Source organism: Oratosquilla oratoria, chromosome 12, assembly GCF_046742065.1.
Source record: "Oratosquilla oratoria isolate Oo_2021 chromosome 12, ASM4674206v1, whole genome shotgun sequence".
In the NCBI taxonomy this organism is placed as follows: domain Eukaryota; kingdom Metazoa; phylum Arthropoda; class Malacostraca; order Stomatopoda; family Squillidae; genus Oratosquilla; species Oratosquilla oratoria.
Window position 1 is genome coordinate 2,272,922 of NC_134788.1, and position 15,727 is coordinate 2,288,648.

A 15,727-nucleotide genomic window follows, 5' to 3' on the forward strand; every position below is an offset into this window, starting at 1 on the left:
ACTGAGTAACTGTTATCAGACTGCAGCCCCTTTTTGTATATAATTATAAATCACTGAAATATTTATAATTTCATATGTTGATATAGGACTCCATAATGATGATCATTTCCTTTTCATTCCTATTTTTTCTTTTAATTGTAGGAGTTTTTATTGTGAGAGCTGGCAACTGCGAGTCACGCTCGTAGAGACTACCCCAAGCGCGGGTAGTCAGTCACCCGCCAAGAGCCCTATTGTAAGCAAGCTTAAATAAAAACCTAACATGGCGCAGTAATAATCCTTCCTACGCATCTACGATGACCACCCCGAGACGCCCTAGGCTCCCTGCCACATCAGGTAGACGGAGGGAAGGAGAAGGCCTCCTAGCACAGGCTCAGACGCTCTTACTGTTCCAGCAGGGAGCCATAGCGGCTTTGCAGCGAAACATGGCGGCGATGGGGACACCAAGCCGCAAGGCCCTTAGAAAAGCTGGGTTGGAGAAGTGCGACCTGGACATGACTGCAGCAGACTTCAGGTCATGGCGTCGGTCCTTGGAAGATTGGATCGAGCTCAACGCTGTCGGCGACGGCGACGCCGCGCGCTACATCTGGCTTTTATGTGCCCCAAGGCTCCAAAAGGCGCTCGACGCCAGGTTCCCCAAGGCTCGTTGGGACACCCTTCCCGCTGCCGAGGCTCTGGAGAACGTCAGCAAATTAGTGTTGCGTGCGGCGAACCAGGCAGTACAGTACAGTGGTCGGACTTCTTTAGTGTCAAGCAGGCCTCGGGGGAGTCGGTGGGCGATTACTTCACGAAGTGTTCCCAGATGGTGTTAGATTGTGCTTTTCAGTGCCCAAGCTGTGACGCGAGTTTAAGTGAATATATGTTAGTGCGGAAGCTCATTGCTGGGTTGCGTGAACCAACCCTAAGACGCGAGGTATTACAGTGCTACGCTCAATTCAAAGAGGTTGACAGCCTCAGATCTTACTGTGTGGCATTTGAAGCAGCTCAGAGGGACGCGCATGATTTCCCGCCAAACCGCCATCCCGAGGCTGCCGCTGGTGACGTCATGCACGACGCTGCGAGTGACGACGTCATCGCTGCTGCTGGTCCCGGGAAAGCCCACCACCGCCCTTGTTGGCACTGCGGTGACCGACACCAGCCCGGAAGGGCAGCTTGCCCGGCAGCAAACGCCACGTGTCTTGCTTGTGGAAAGCTGGGCCACTTCCAGAAAGTGTGCAAAGGGGGTAAGAAGCCTGCGAAGAAGGACGCTGTGGCCAGTGCTGTGGTAGCGACCGCCGGGGTGATGAGCCAGCCACGGCTTCAAGTCATTGTCTCCGGGCCGGATGGCGACACACAGCACTCCACCACAGCCATCGCAGATACAGGCGCGCAGGTATGTGTAGCGGGACCCAAGCTGCTGAAAGCTCTGGGCCTCTCGCCCAGGCAACTTAAGGGACGCACTGGCCTGCGCGACCTCGCCAATATTAACCTACCAACCTTGGGGACCATAACCTGCCACTTTAGCATCCCTGGCCGCTCCACCCAACAGGAGGTGTATTTCGTACGGTCTGTGCGGCAGGTCTATCTGTCCCTCGCCGCCTGCAAGGATCTGGGCCTGATACACGAAGGCTTTCCGCATCCGCCACTACCGACCATAGCGAGCGTGGGCGGGGGGAGCAGCGACAGCCGGGGTCCGCCACCCAGACCAGCAACCATGCCTTTCCCTCCTCTCGAGGAAAACGCGCCGAGGCTACAGGAATGGCTGCTCGGCCACTTCTCGACATCGTCCTTCGACACCGACAGGTACCCGCTGCCGATCATGGCGGGGCCCCCTCATCATATCCACCTATCACCCGACGCTGTCCCTTATGCCTGCCACACTCCCGCCCCCGTCCCGAAACATTGGGAAGCGGAGGTCAAGCAACAGCTGGATGAGGACGTCCAGAGAGGCGTGATCCGTCCTGTCCCCGCGGGAGAGGCCACAGAGTGGTGTGCCAGGATGGTCGTGGTGGCAAAAAAGTCTGGCAAGCCGCGCCGCACGGTCGACTTCCAGAAACTCAACGCATGCTGCCTACGAGAGACTCACCACACCCCTGCCCCGTTTGACATGGCCTCTGGGGTCCCGGCACACTCCTACAAAACCGTGGCAGATGCGCACTGGGGATTCCACCAGGTGGAACTGGACGAGGAGAGCAGGCGCCTCATTACATTTATCACACCGTGGGGCAGGTACCAGTACTGCCGGACGCCCATGGGACACTGCGCAGCGGGGGATGCATATACCAAAAGATTCGACGACGCCATCATCGACCTGCCGCGGAAATACAAGTGCGTGGACGACACACTCCTCTATGACGCAGGCATAGAAGAAGCCTTCTGGCATGCCTACGACTTTTTGGAAGTATGTGCCAAGGCTGGAGTGACACTAAAGCCGGAGAAATTTCGCTTCTGCCAGAGGGAGGTCGACTTCGCTGGCTACCACTTGGATTGGGACACATACAAACCGACTACAGAGCGCCTTACTGCCATCAGGGACTTTAAGATGCCAGAAAAACCGTCCATCACAAACGTGCGCTCCTGGTTTGGCTTTGTGAACCAACTGGCGCCCTTCCTGGCCACTGTCCCTCTTATGGCGCCCTTGAGGGATCTGCTGAAAAAACCAGCAGGCAAGGTTGTCTACTGGGACGAGTGTCTCCAGAATAGATTCACACAAGCCAAAGAGATCATCTGTCAGCTAGCCAAACAGGGGTTAGCATACTACGACATGACCCGACCTACCATCGCCATCACGGACTGGTGGAAGGACGGCATCGGGTTCGTGGTGATGCAGTAGTACTGCTCATGCCCGCCAGCCACTGCTCCACACTGCTGCAAGGGAGGCTGGCGCCTGGCATTATGCGGAAGCCGGCACCTTACCCCGGCCGAGTCGGGATATGCACCGGTGGAGGGGGAAGCTTTGGCGGTAGCGTGGTGCCTGCGTAAAGCCCGGCTTTTCCTCCTGGGGTGCCCCAACCTGGTTATCGCCACAGACCACCGGCCCCTAGTTAGGCTCTTTGGCGACAAGGCCCTCAAGGACATCACTAACCCACGGCTGTTTCGTCTGAAGGAGCAGACCCTGCAGTACAGGTTCACCATGCGCTTTCTGCCGGGGAAACACAACGCGGCAGCCGACTTCTTATCCAGGTATCCCGTGGCCAAGTTTAATCCGGACGAGATGGATGAAGAACAAGACGTCGCTATCGCCGCAGCCATGTCAGCAGCTACTGTAGCCGCCCTTGACCTGAGTGGGTGCGCCACCGTCGACGAAGAGATGGTGCTGCAAACGGCCCTTGAGGACCACACCTACCAGTCACTGGTGTTAAGAGTGAGCAGCGGCGACTGGGAGCCCCACAGATCACGGGAGCCCGCCTGCCTGCGGCCCTTCTACGGTGTACGAGACAGACTGGCAGTGTCCCGTGGCCTAGTCACCTATACCTATGATCAGGGATGTATGCGGCTTGTCATCCCTGAGGCTCTGCGACAACGAGTGGCAGCTAGCCTTCACGCCAGCCATCAGGGCCTCGACTCCATGCTAAGAAGAGCCAGACAGACGGTGTACTGGCCTGGAATGGAGGGTGACCTGCAGCATTACAGGGCCACATGTAACTCCTGCATGTAACATGTCACAACCACCTGAGCCCCTCATTCTCACCCCACCCCCGATTACCCCTTTCAGCAGACGGTGGCAGACCTATTCCAGCTGGTAGGTCAAACATACCTAGTCTACGCCGACCGACTCACTGGCTGGCTAGAAGTTGCGCACCTACCCTCGGGTGCCACGTCCAGCGAAATCATGAAGCCCCTAAGGCACTGCTTCACCAGATGGTGGGCCCCAGAACAACTCTCTACTGACGGAGGTACGAACCTAGTGAGTGGGGAAATGACCGCTTTCCTCAGGAGATGGGGCGTCACGACCCGCCTCTCCTCCGCTCAGTACCCTCAGTCCAACGGCCGAGCCGAGGCCGCCGCGAAGACAGCCAAGAGGATTCTGCGAGACAACACAGGGACCAGCGGCAGCCTGGACAATGACAAGGTGTCGCTTGCCCTCCTCCAATACCTCAACACCCCGCTACGAGAAGGAAACGCATCCCCCGCACAATTGACAACTGGCAGACAACTACGTGATGGAGTCCCCACGGCCAAACAGAACTACAAAGTCAATTGTGAGTGGCAGCGGACCCTGGAGGAGAGGGAGACTCAGATGGCGCAACATCATGCAGAGATACGACAGAATAGCACGGGCCAGCGACGTCCACGGCGCCGCCTGCAGCCGGGAGCCCGTGTGTGGGTTCAAGACCAGACTTCTAAGGCATGGAGCAAGTCTGGTACCGTAGTCGAAGTCCACCCACACCGCCAGTATGCAGTGAGGATGGACGGAAGCGGTCGCATCTCACTGCGCACCCGCGGCCATTTGAGAATGGCCGCGCCACCACGGGGGCCATTATCACCCGGGGGTTCACCCGGGGGTTCACCCGAGCCGCAACCACCGACCCAGGGGACGCCTCCGCCTGCTTCCCCGAGAAGGGAACGTCCTCAAAGGCACAGGTCTCAGCCGAGATGGCTGGACGACTACTTTCACCCCCCCTTGTCACCACTGTCACTTAAATTTGACTTGTAATATCACTCGTCTCGAGGCCCCTTGCCTCTCGTTACGTGAGGTTCACTAATATTCAAGTTCCTCTTAAGTAGTAGGCCCAATGCCTTCTTTTTCCTGTAGTCTCACTATTTTCTAGGCCCCATGCCTATTCCTCTCGTCCTTTGGGTTAATAAAAGGGTGGTGAATTTTCTTTCTTCTTTCACTGTAATTTCACCTTCAGCTTACACTCGGGATCTCTTTTCTCTCGTCTCTACATCGTCTCCTGATCCTCTCTCCTTATATCTTCTCTCTACATCTTCTCCATCTCTTCTCCCCCGAGATCCCGTATCGTACGCTGAGCTACCTTCGTCTGACGTCACTAATTTTTCTAAACCAATCTTCGGTGACTTCTCAAGTAACTGTCACTCCTTATGGGCGTGACTTTGAATTCATGCACCAATAGTTTTTTTCCTCCTTCTCCACCTTGCACCAATCCGGAAAGCTATCACAATGCCACTAGCGATATTGTTTATCTCAGCATTAGTCAAACGAAGGTAACCTGCGCTTACAATGTTGTGATTACATAAGCGATTATAAAAACAGTCACCACCGTCGGTGTGTTTACATAGACAAAACGTCGCCCTCACCTAGACATAACATTGCCCTCGAGCAGGCGTCGAGTCTGAATTATTCTACTGCCCTAGCTCATTTCCATTCGTACACTACCGGCCTCTTACAGGGCTCGGCAGCTACCCTTGGTCGTCCCGACCAATTTCTTATTTCCCTCTTACAGGGCTTGCTATATATTTCTAGAATAAGCTAATCTACCCTTGCGTTATTGTTAATCTACCTTCCAAAATACATCATTCATGTAATAAATTGGGAATAATACATAAACATAATACCTATAAATGTGAATAACATGCATCTCAATATATATATAAGGTATTGAATTAAGCGGTTACATGGTTGATTTGCTTTGACAGAGCCAATCTCCGGAATACAACAAAGGCAATCAGTGCTGCCACTAACACTGAAAGTAAGGGTATGATAAGGATTGGTAACATATGTAAATCATTTGAGGGAGATCTTGACAATGGTCTTCTCTTAATTTTCAAGGGAGGGGAGTTTTCAGGCAATGTGAAGTTGAAGGTTGAAATGTAGGTGTCCTCGGTTAAATGCATTGTATTAAGGGTATTAGAAATGGTGGAAATAGTGTCTGCATGCAATTCGCAGTTATCTTGAATAGAGACAAGACCTTCAACCAAATCCAATTTAGGACTCAACCCGGGACAATTTATTGATACCTTTGTCTTGTTAGGGAAAAACAGGTAATGAGATCCTTGTATGTTACAATGAGGGATCTGGTCTACCAAAATTCGTTGGTAATGACAATTGTTCATAACAGACATATTCCTAACCAGAGAGGCTTCACATGAATTTTTCAAAGCTTCACGGAACACAAACATGGAAGAATGACAGAGGTAAAGATTCCTATTAAATCTTCTACACTCCTTCAACTTGTCATTAGAGACTCTGCTCTCCTTCAGATTGTCTACAGAAAGGATATAATTGATTGGGTCTACAATTGGAATATCTACTTCATAAAATGAACCATTTACCTTCAATGGGAAGGGTTTCAATTTGAATAAGTTAAATCTTTGGTTGGAAGAGAACGGGATTTCAATAATAACTGAAGTAACATTAAGGTAGGAGTTTAGCAATGGATAATATAATGCTACATTAGCTTCTTCAAAGAAAGGTTCAAAGTTCCAATCCTTCTTTGCTGACTTAATTACCTTTATAAGTTGAGGTATTGGAAGGAGAGAAGAAGTTACTTGACCCGAATTGGCCATAACTAAATCCTGTACAAAAGATTCCAATTGAACTTGCATCTCAGATAATTTCAATTGCATAGTATTGAGTAACAAAAATATTTGCATTGTACTCTCTTGTTCACTTTGTTTCAAGCTGAGATTCTCTAAGTTATCTGAAATATCAGAGATCATTTCCTCAATGTTTTAATGCTTGATTGTAATTCATCAATTTTTCCAACTTTCTCCTTTAATGTATTTATTGAAATTTTCAAGTCAGCAAGGAAGGCAAAATTGGCAATTCCCAAACCAGCAAGAGCTCCTAAAGCCACTACTATTGCACTTCTCTTTTGTCTAACATTGCTTTTGAAATTTGAACCTATGATGTGCAATTTATCCTCTATTTCCTTTATTTTGTTTTCAAGTCTATCCTTAACATCTTTACTGGAAATGTTCTGTTTTAATATTTGCAAACTTTTATTAATGGAGTCCACATTTTCTTTAATTTTGGTTACATTTTTATAATCAAGAACTACCCTTACTACCTTATCAACCAAGATTAGGTTACCTTGATGATGTACCAATGCTCCAGGACGAATCGGATTCCAGTCCATGGCACTCACCAAACTTAATATTATTAATAAGGCAGTTTTCATCTGTAAAATACATCAAGATTAATATTCAACTCTTGAAAAATATCATTATAATATTCTCCATATTCTCCAGGGTTATCAATATTTATGCACAAAGTATTACTATAATCATCTTCATAGATCTGCAAGCTAATTTTCCTTATGTCATCTAAATGTCCTACCAATTCTTCTATTGATTCTAAATGTTTAAGTTTAAACTTGTTTCCACCTGCAGAATCAATTACCCTATATGGACCAGTGTACCTTAGTGAAAGTTTATTATTGGGTGAGGTTGCTTTGACCATTACTAATTCCCCAATTTTCAATTCTAGTTTACGAGCTATTTTGTGTTGTTGTTCCCTCATCTCTTGTGAATACACCTGCATATGTTTCCTAACTCTTTGGTGAATACTTTGAAGAGTATTTATCCTATTGGATATATAATCATCCATATTATATATGGGTTTTTGCTCTGCAGTCAACATTTCATATGGCAGAGTTTTGTCCTCCCCAAAAATTATAAAATGAGGTGTATCCCCAGTTGCTACATTAATTTGATTGTTCAGAGTACACTTAACACAAGGAATCCAAGTATCCCAAGTTACACTATGAGGACTTATTAGGGTTCTAAGACATATAATTATCTTTTTGTTTAACCTTTCTACTACTCCATTACTTTGGGGATGGTTAACGAGTATATTGACTTTCTTGATGTGGAACACATTACATAGATTTTCCAAGATTTTGTTATTAAATTCAGTCCCATTATCTGAAACTAGGATGTTAGGTGTAGTAAAATTACAGATTATCTGATCATAGATTACGGAAGCAATAGTTTCAGCTTTCTTATTGATTATGGGTTGTAATATACAAAATCTTGAAAAATAATCAATAGCAACAAATAGGTTCCCAAGGTTTCTGTGGAATGGGATAGGTGAGTATAGGAGCAGGTTTTGGTGTATTTCCTTTCACCTTTACACATTTTACACATTTTTCTATATAATCATATATAGTTTTCTTCATACCTAACCAAAAGTACTTAAGTTGTGCCTGTCTATAAGTTTTATCCTTTCCAGGATGTGAACTACAATCACTATCATGAAGTAACTTCAATATCTCATTTACCAGAGTTTGTGGTATAACCAACTGATTTACTTGACCTCTAGAAATATCTTTCCCATTTACAAATGTTTTCCTATACAAAATTCCATTAATCAAATGAAATTCCTCTATCTTATACCCCTTTGGTAGCTTTGGAGGATCTCCTCTTGGGTTCATCAAATGCTTGATTATTGAATCACATGTCTCATCATCTCCCTGTTCTCTTATTAGCATTTCTTCATCTAAAGTTACTAACTCTTCTATACTACAAACAAAATTAATCAATCCAGTCCCAGTCATTGGTTGACTAATGTTTCTAGAAAGTGGATCTGCTACATTGGGGCGACCCGGAATATAATTAAATTGAACATCATAGCACTGAAGTATCGCAAACCATCTAGCAAGTCTGCCTCTAAGATTCTTATGCTTAAATAAGTTCTGAATAGCTGTGTGATCAGTCCAAACTCTGATGGGATACCCTAGTATCATATCCCTAAAACTTTCTAAAGAATAAATTACTGCTAAAGTTTCTCTTTCAGTTATAGAATAGTTTCTCTCCGCACTATTACAAAGTCTGGATGTGTAAGCTATGGGTTTCAAAGTTCCATTTCTCTCTTGCATTAGTATGCCTCCTAACCCTATGTCAGACGCATCAGTACAAAGAATAAATTCTTTTTCATAGTCGGGGAAAAATTAAAATAGGTGAACTTGTGAGTTTATCTTTCAACTTGTCAAAAGCTTGCTGTTGCGCAGGTCCCCATATGAACTTTGAGTCCTTTCTCAACAAAGAACTTAGTGGATTAGCAATGTCAGCATAACTTTGAATGAATTTTCTATAATATCCTGTTAATCCCAAAAAGCTCCTAACCTTGTCTACATTGATCGGAACTGGAAAATTCTTGACAGCGTCCACCTTTGAATTTACTGTACTCAGTCCGTGTCTGTCTATCTTATGTCCTAAGTAAATGACACTGTCTTGCAAGAACTTACATTTTTCAAGTTTTACTTTTAACCCAGCTTCTCCTAGTCTTGAGAATATCAAATCTAATTTCTTAAAGTGCTCCACTGCAGTCTGAGAAACTATTAAAATGTCATCTAGAAATACACTGGCAGTGTTTCCTAACAATCCATCTAGAATAGTATTCATTAATCTCATGTAAGTTAATGGACTATTACATAACCCAAATGGCATTCTCTTGAACTCATAATGTCCTGTTGTAGTAGAAAATGCTGTGAACTCTCTTGAATCTTCATGCAATTCTATTTGCCAAAAAGCTGATTTGATATCTATAGTACTAAAATATCTATTCTCAGTTCCCAAACTTCTCAAAATGTCACCGATAATGGGTAATGGTAACCTGTCACGAATGGTGTGTTTATTCAGTTCCCTGTAATCAATAACTGGTCGCATAGTCCCATCAGACTTTGGTACTAGGATCAACGGAAAATTCCACTCACTTTTACTATGTTCAATAATATCCTGTGATAACATTTCAGTGATGAGTTTATCTACTACAGCTAATTTAGAGTGAGGAACTCTGTAGGCTGGTATGTAGATAGGTTGTGTTCCTGGTTTTAACTTAATGTGATGTTTTAAAACAGTTGTTTTGCCTAAGGCGTCCCCGGCAAAGCAATTGCTTTTTTATGTTTCATAAGCAAAGCAAATAAAGCTTCATCCAACTCAGGGCAATTAGTTGATTGTAATAATTCTTTATATCTATTTCTTAAGTCTATGCCTTCTTGTACTGAACAAATTGATGAAGTTGGTAATTCTATCTCCTCACTATTCTCATTTAAAATCTTAATAGGTTTAGTACACACCTGAATACATCCTATTTGTGTACCTTTCTTTAAAACTATCTCTTTATTCATAGTATTAATTACTAATACTTCTACTCTGTTCTTATTTGTCTTATAAATCCCTGAGTCCCACTTCAATCCTTTAAGTTTAACTGATTCTGGGACTGTAATTACTTCAGAGTCTACATTGATTCCTTTCAAACACACTTCAACCTTATTAATTGACATGGGATGTAACAATGTCGACCTTGTTAATCCGCAATCTGCAATTCTCAAGGCATCTGTGGTTAATAATTTAGTAATCTCTGGGATTTCCTGAACTTCTGAGTTGGGTTCACAAATTGTTTTACTTTCTGTAGGGTTGGACCGCTCGGCCTCGCTATCTAGGATCGAAATGTTATCTAAGGATTCATTGATTCCTGTCACTGGTCTTAAGTCTGGTTGATTTAAGAATGGGATTAACTGTGACTTCACTAAAATTCCTAAGTCAGCAGGACAAATTACCATGTTTTCTTTTCTCATAGTTGCAAATCCTATCAATAAATCTCCTGGAAAAACAGACTCTTCTACCACTATCACTGGGATATACAATTGTTCATTTGTATATAAGGCAACTTCTAGCTCAATCTTGCCTAATGTTTTAAAATGATTTCCAGTTACACCTTGCAATGTGTAACGGAATGGTTCCAACATATTCAAAACTGGGTTCAACTGGTTAAAAAATTTACTAATAATTAAATTAACAACATACACAGTATCAATAAAAATTTGAATAGTCTTATTGAACACTTGACCCGCAATGAGAGGTCCTACAGAAGTTTTACCAACAGTAATCATCAGTTTGTCAGTTTCTTTCATCTCCCTTGCATTCCCATATTTAACACAATACCGCCTATCGGTATATATATGGGGAGGTCTGAAATGGTTTATTCTGTGTCTGGGGGTTTTCCTCTTAGCCCTGGGGGTACCCGAAAATTTCGGCACTCATGAGTTCTGTGTCCGATTTTATTATGGTAAATACAGAATGGAGGGTTCCTACATTGATACTCATTGTGACCTTCGTATTTGCAATTTCTGCAAATAATCCCATAAAAACATTCTTGTGCCTTGTGTCCCCATGCATTACAATTAAAACAAAGGATTCTGGTATCCCTATCCCTAGATGGACTTCTAGCATGCCGCCTATGTCCTACTTCTGTTTTCTTAAACTCTCTAGAGTTCCTATATTGGCTATGTTGATTTATAGGCATTACATATGGGTTTATTGTTCTGGTCTCACTGTATCCTTGAAGAAGATAATCTACTTCTCCTAAACAGATATTTGATTTTAAATCTTTGTACAGCCTTTCTGCTGTTAAGTCATCAGAATTCTTTGCCAATAAGCTAAATGTAATCAATTTGATTACCTGTGAGATTTTCATCTTCTCACTAGATCTTTCTATCCAGTCTGAATCTTTCAAGATAGAATTCATGTCTTTTGACCATCTATCTAATCTAGCTAAGTACTCTGTGTCAGTTTCACTTGTCCTAACTTCCTTAATCATTTTTACCAATGATCTAATAGGATCCTGATCACATTTGGACATGAAATGCTTGAGAAACGCTTTCTTATAATCATCATATTGATTAATTGATTCCATTTGCTGGAAGTTAATGACAAACCTCGCCCTTCCATGCTCTGGATCTATATTCTCCTTGAGAATCTCAATCTTACGATTCTCATTTGTTATGTTTTTACTAACTATAAGAGTGTCAATGAGGTTTAAGAACTTGTTTACACCATATGTGTTAGACTCTCCTGTGAATTTTGGAATATTTGTATTTGATGTGTGAATTTCGTGTCTCAACACGTTAGAATTCTGAGGGGTACTCATACTTATTATTAATACCTTGCTTTAGCCTGGCTGCTTGCGATGTCGCTTCGTGATGTCAATGTCTGGTTTGACGTCCTTCTACTGTCTTGTCATTCCTCAACGACGTTGTTCCTCCTCCATCACACACTCTGCCTTGAAGACCGCCTTGTAGATGATGATCTCCTTGAAGAATCTTGAAGAATGCTTGTTCCCAACGTAGCAGTTACATGAAGTTGTCGATTTCTCTCGTAGTCGTAATACACTCTTGATTTTGGTTGTCTTGTTCCCGTAGACTTCAGGCGCCACTTCTCTTCGGAGGTGTTTAACACCCAGATCGTTCGTCGCACCGCTGAGCACCACTTTCACCCCCCCTTGTCACCACTGTCACTTAAATTTGACTTGTAATATCACTCGTCTCGAGGCCCCTTGCCTCTCGTTACGTGAGGTTCACTAATATTCAAGTTCCTCTTAAGTAGTAGGCCCAATGCCTTCTTTTTCCTGTAGTCTCACTATTTTCTAGGCCCCATGCCTATTCCTCTCGTCCTTTGGGTTAATAAAAGGGTGGTGAATTTTCTTTCTTCTTTCACTGTAATTTCACCTTCAGCTTACACTCGGGATCTCTTTTCTCTCGTCTCTACATCGTCTCCTGATCCTCTCTCCTTATATCTTCTCTCTACATCTTCTCCATCTCTTCTCCCCCGAGATCCCGTATCGTACGCTGAGCTACCTTCGTCTGACGTCACTAATTTTTCTAAACCAATCTTCGGTGACTTCTCAAGTAACTGTCACTCCTTATGGGCGTGACTTTGAATTCATGCACCAATAGTTTTTTTTCCTCCTTCTCCACCTTGCACCAATCCGGAAAGCTATCACAATGCCACTAGCGATATTGTTTATCTCAGCATTAGTCAAACGAAGGTAACCTGCGCTTACAATGTTGTGATTACATAAGCGATTATAAAAACAGTCACCACCGTCGGTGTGTTTACATAGACAAAACGTCGCCCTCACCTAGACATAACATTGCCCTCGAGCAGGCGTCGAGTCTGAATTATTCTACTGCCCTAGCTCATTTCCATTCGTACACTACCGGCCTCTTACAACTACATAATCTAGCTGTTCAATTTTGTTCATATTGTATGTCATTGGAATTGCCATTTATATTGTCTTGTTCAATGTAATCAGATTGTCAATGTATTTGTTTTGTTTTTCCCTCACAATCTTGAGGGGGAGATGTAGGAGTTTTTATTGTGAAAGCTGGCAACTGCGAGTCACGCTCGTAGAGACTACCCCAAGCGCGGGTAGTCAGTCACCCGCCAAGAGCCCTATTGTAAGCAAGCTTAAATAAAAACCTAACAATGGCCATATAGATTGTCGCTTGATTGATTTTCTTGTTGACAATTACTTAATTCAACATATAAAAGAGCCCACAAGATATGAAAACTTACTCGATCTATTGATCACTAGCCGCGAAAGCATGGTAACTGATGTAGAAGTCAGTGAATCTGTTGCAAATAGCGATCACAACTTAATTAGATTCAAACTCCTAGTTTTTTTTAGAATAGATACTTGTGTTTTTAAAATACCCGATTTCAGTAAAGCTCAGTTCATAGGATTACGTCAGGAGCTTCAGCTTACAGATTGGGAGGCAAAATTAAACGAAAGACCTGTAGATCAGATGTGGGAAATATTTCAAAATACGCTCACTAAGATGATTCAAACTTACATTCCTTTTAAGGACAGACGTCCCCCAAATCAGGCTCGCCCAAAGTGGCTCGACAAAGAAACTGAAAAAAGTATTGCTAAAAAGAGACAGGCTTATAAGAAATATAAGTGCTCGGGTGCATCTAATGACTATGAAAATTATGCATCAATACAGAGAGATTTAAAAAAGACAAAACGACAATACGAAATGAACATCGCTGATAAATCCAAAGAGAATCCCAAAGAATTCTATAGTTACATTAGAGATAAAAAGGTTGTTAGGAATCACATTGGTCCACTATTTTCTGCTGACGGTCAACTTGAATATTCAAGTGAAGGAATGGGTAATATCTTAAACAATTATTTTAGCTCGGTATTCGTAGACGAAACACCTCAAAGTGAATTCCAAACTGAAACCTGTGAAAAGTCTAAGGTAAACTTACTCACTACGGTAAATATAACAAAAGAAAAAATTAAAAGGTGTATAGATAAACTCATACATACATACATACATATACCTCGTGTAGGCCTGAGGGTCTCTTGCAGTCTCCTTCATTCTTATATTCTAAATTAACCTAAGTCGTGGTTGTAAGCTGTGGTTGTAAGTGGTGGTTGTTAGTGGTTGTAAGTCGTTGTATGTGGTTGCGCGGTCGTAAGTGGTGGTTGTAGGTCGTGCTTGTAAGTCGTAGTTGTAAATTGCTATTGTAAAATGGTGGTTGTAAGTTGTGGTTGTAAGTGGTGGTTGTAAGTGGTGGTTGTAAGTCGTGGCTGTAGGTGGTGGTTGTTAGTGGTGGTTGTGTGTCGTGGTTGTTCGTGGTGGTTGTCTGTCGTGGTTGTAGGTTGTAGTTGTAAGTGGTAGTGGTGGTTGTATGTCGTGGTTGTAAGTGGTGATTGTAAGTCGTGGTTGTAAGTTGTTTGTAATGGGACCTTTCGCAGTCAGGCTCGTAGATTCCTATTAGCGCTAGAATTTTCAATTGTCTCGGATTTCACGAGGCAAAGGGGTGACTTAGCTAATTTGGAAACCGATATCTAAAAAAAGATACGCCATAAATTGCTGCATAAATGTATTTAAAATTAAAAACATGACTCTTAATGTTATCATTTTTACTTACTGGTGTGTGATAAGGCTTTGTTAATTTAATTATAAGGTAAAACTAAAAACAGGTGATTATTTTTACTGAAGTAACTATAAGCATTAAAAATAAGAGGATGTTGATTTCGGTTTGTGCATTTTATCTGAGTGTTGAAAAATAATGGGTATCACTGTCACGTCCTGTATATGAAGATAATCAGTGAGATAAAAAATAACAGCAGTGGTGGCGGACGTACGAAGTTAACGACATTTTTGTAAAGAATAGCCTCTTAGATCTGCTGGGAGCTATTTTCAAACAAATATGACTAATTTTACGTGTGCCGTGGCAAACTGCACGTCAGATTCAATAAAAAAAATAAGAGAACGACAAAGTTTATCGTACCAAAAAAAATTAAGTCTTCGATGCAAAATTATATTTTCGATACATTACATGGATTTGCCTATTGCTTGGTGCATTCAAATGAAAGTATATATCAGTATACGTCCATTGAAGTCGGTAGAAAATGACAAATTGCTTGGCTTGATACAATTATAGGCTGTTTTACGAATATCATCTGTAATTATAAATAGAGGCTCAAACAATGCTATATGCCGTTTGCAATCATGAAATTAATTTACTTAAATTTCAGACACAATAATGTACAACGATACACCTCTGTAAGCTTATAAAACTTGCCCAAAAAAGTATTTATTTTCCGGCAAGAATGACAAAATCTGGCGGTGTCTGGTATCAATTTGCTCACTGCGAAAGGTCCCATTGGTTGCAAGTGGTTGTTGTAAGTCGTAGTGGTACGTCAAGATTGTAATATGTGGTTGTAGGTCGTTTTAAGTCGTGGTTGTAAGTGGTGGTTGTACTAGTTCTAGAGTAATGCCCTAGTACTAGTGTACCAGTACTAATGTAATAGTGTGCTAATACTATCATACTAGTGTGCTATTTTACTAGTGTACCAGTACTACTGTACTGGTACAAGTGTCCTAGTTCTAGTTTACTAGTGTACTAGTACTGGTGCATTTTAAGGGTCCCGGTAATAGTATACCAGTACTAGTGTATCAATACTAATGTACTTGTACTGGTGCACTAGTGCTGCATTAATACTAGTAGTGTACTTGTACTAGTTCTAGTGTATTTATATTAATGC

At 42.9% G+C, this 15,727-nt stretch overlaps 1 pseudogene; it reads left to right on the top strand.

Annotated features, from left to right (window-relative positions):
- The first annotated feature begins 293 nt into the window (after positions 1-293).
- LOC143030154 (uncharacterized) lies at positions 294-3,634 on the top strand (annotated as a pseudogene).
- The last annotated feature ends 12,093 nt before the right edge of the window (positions 3,635-15,727 follow it).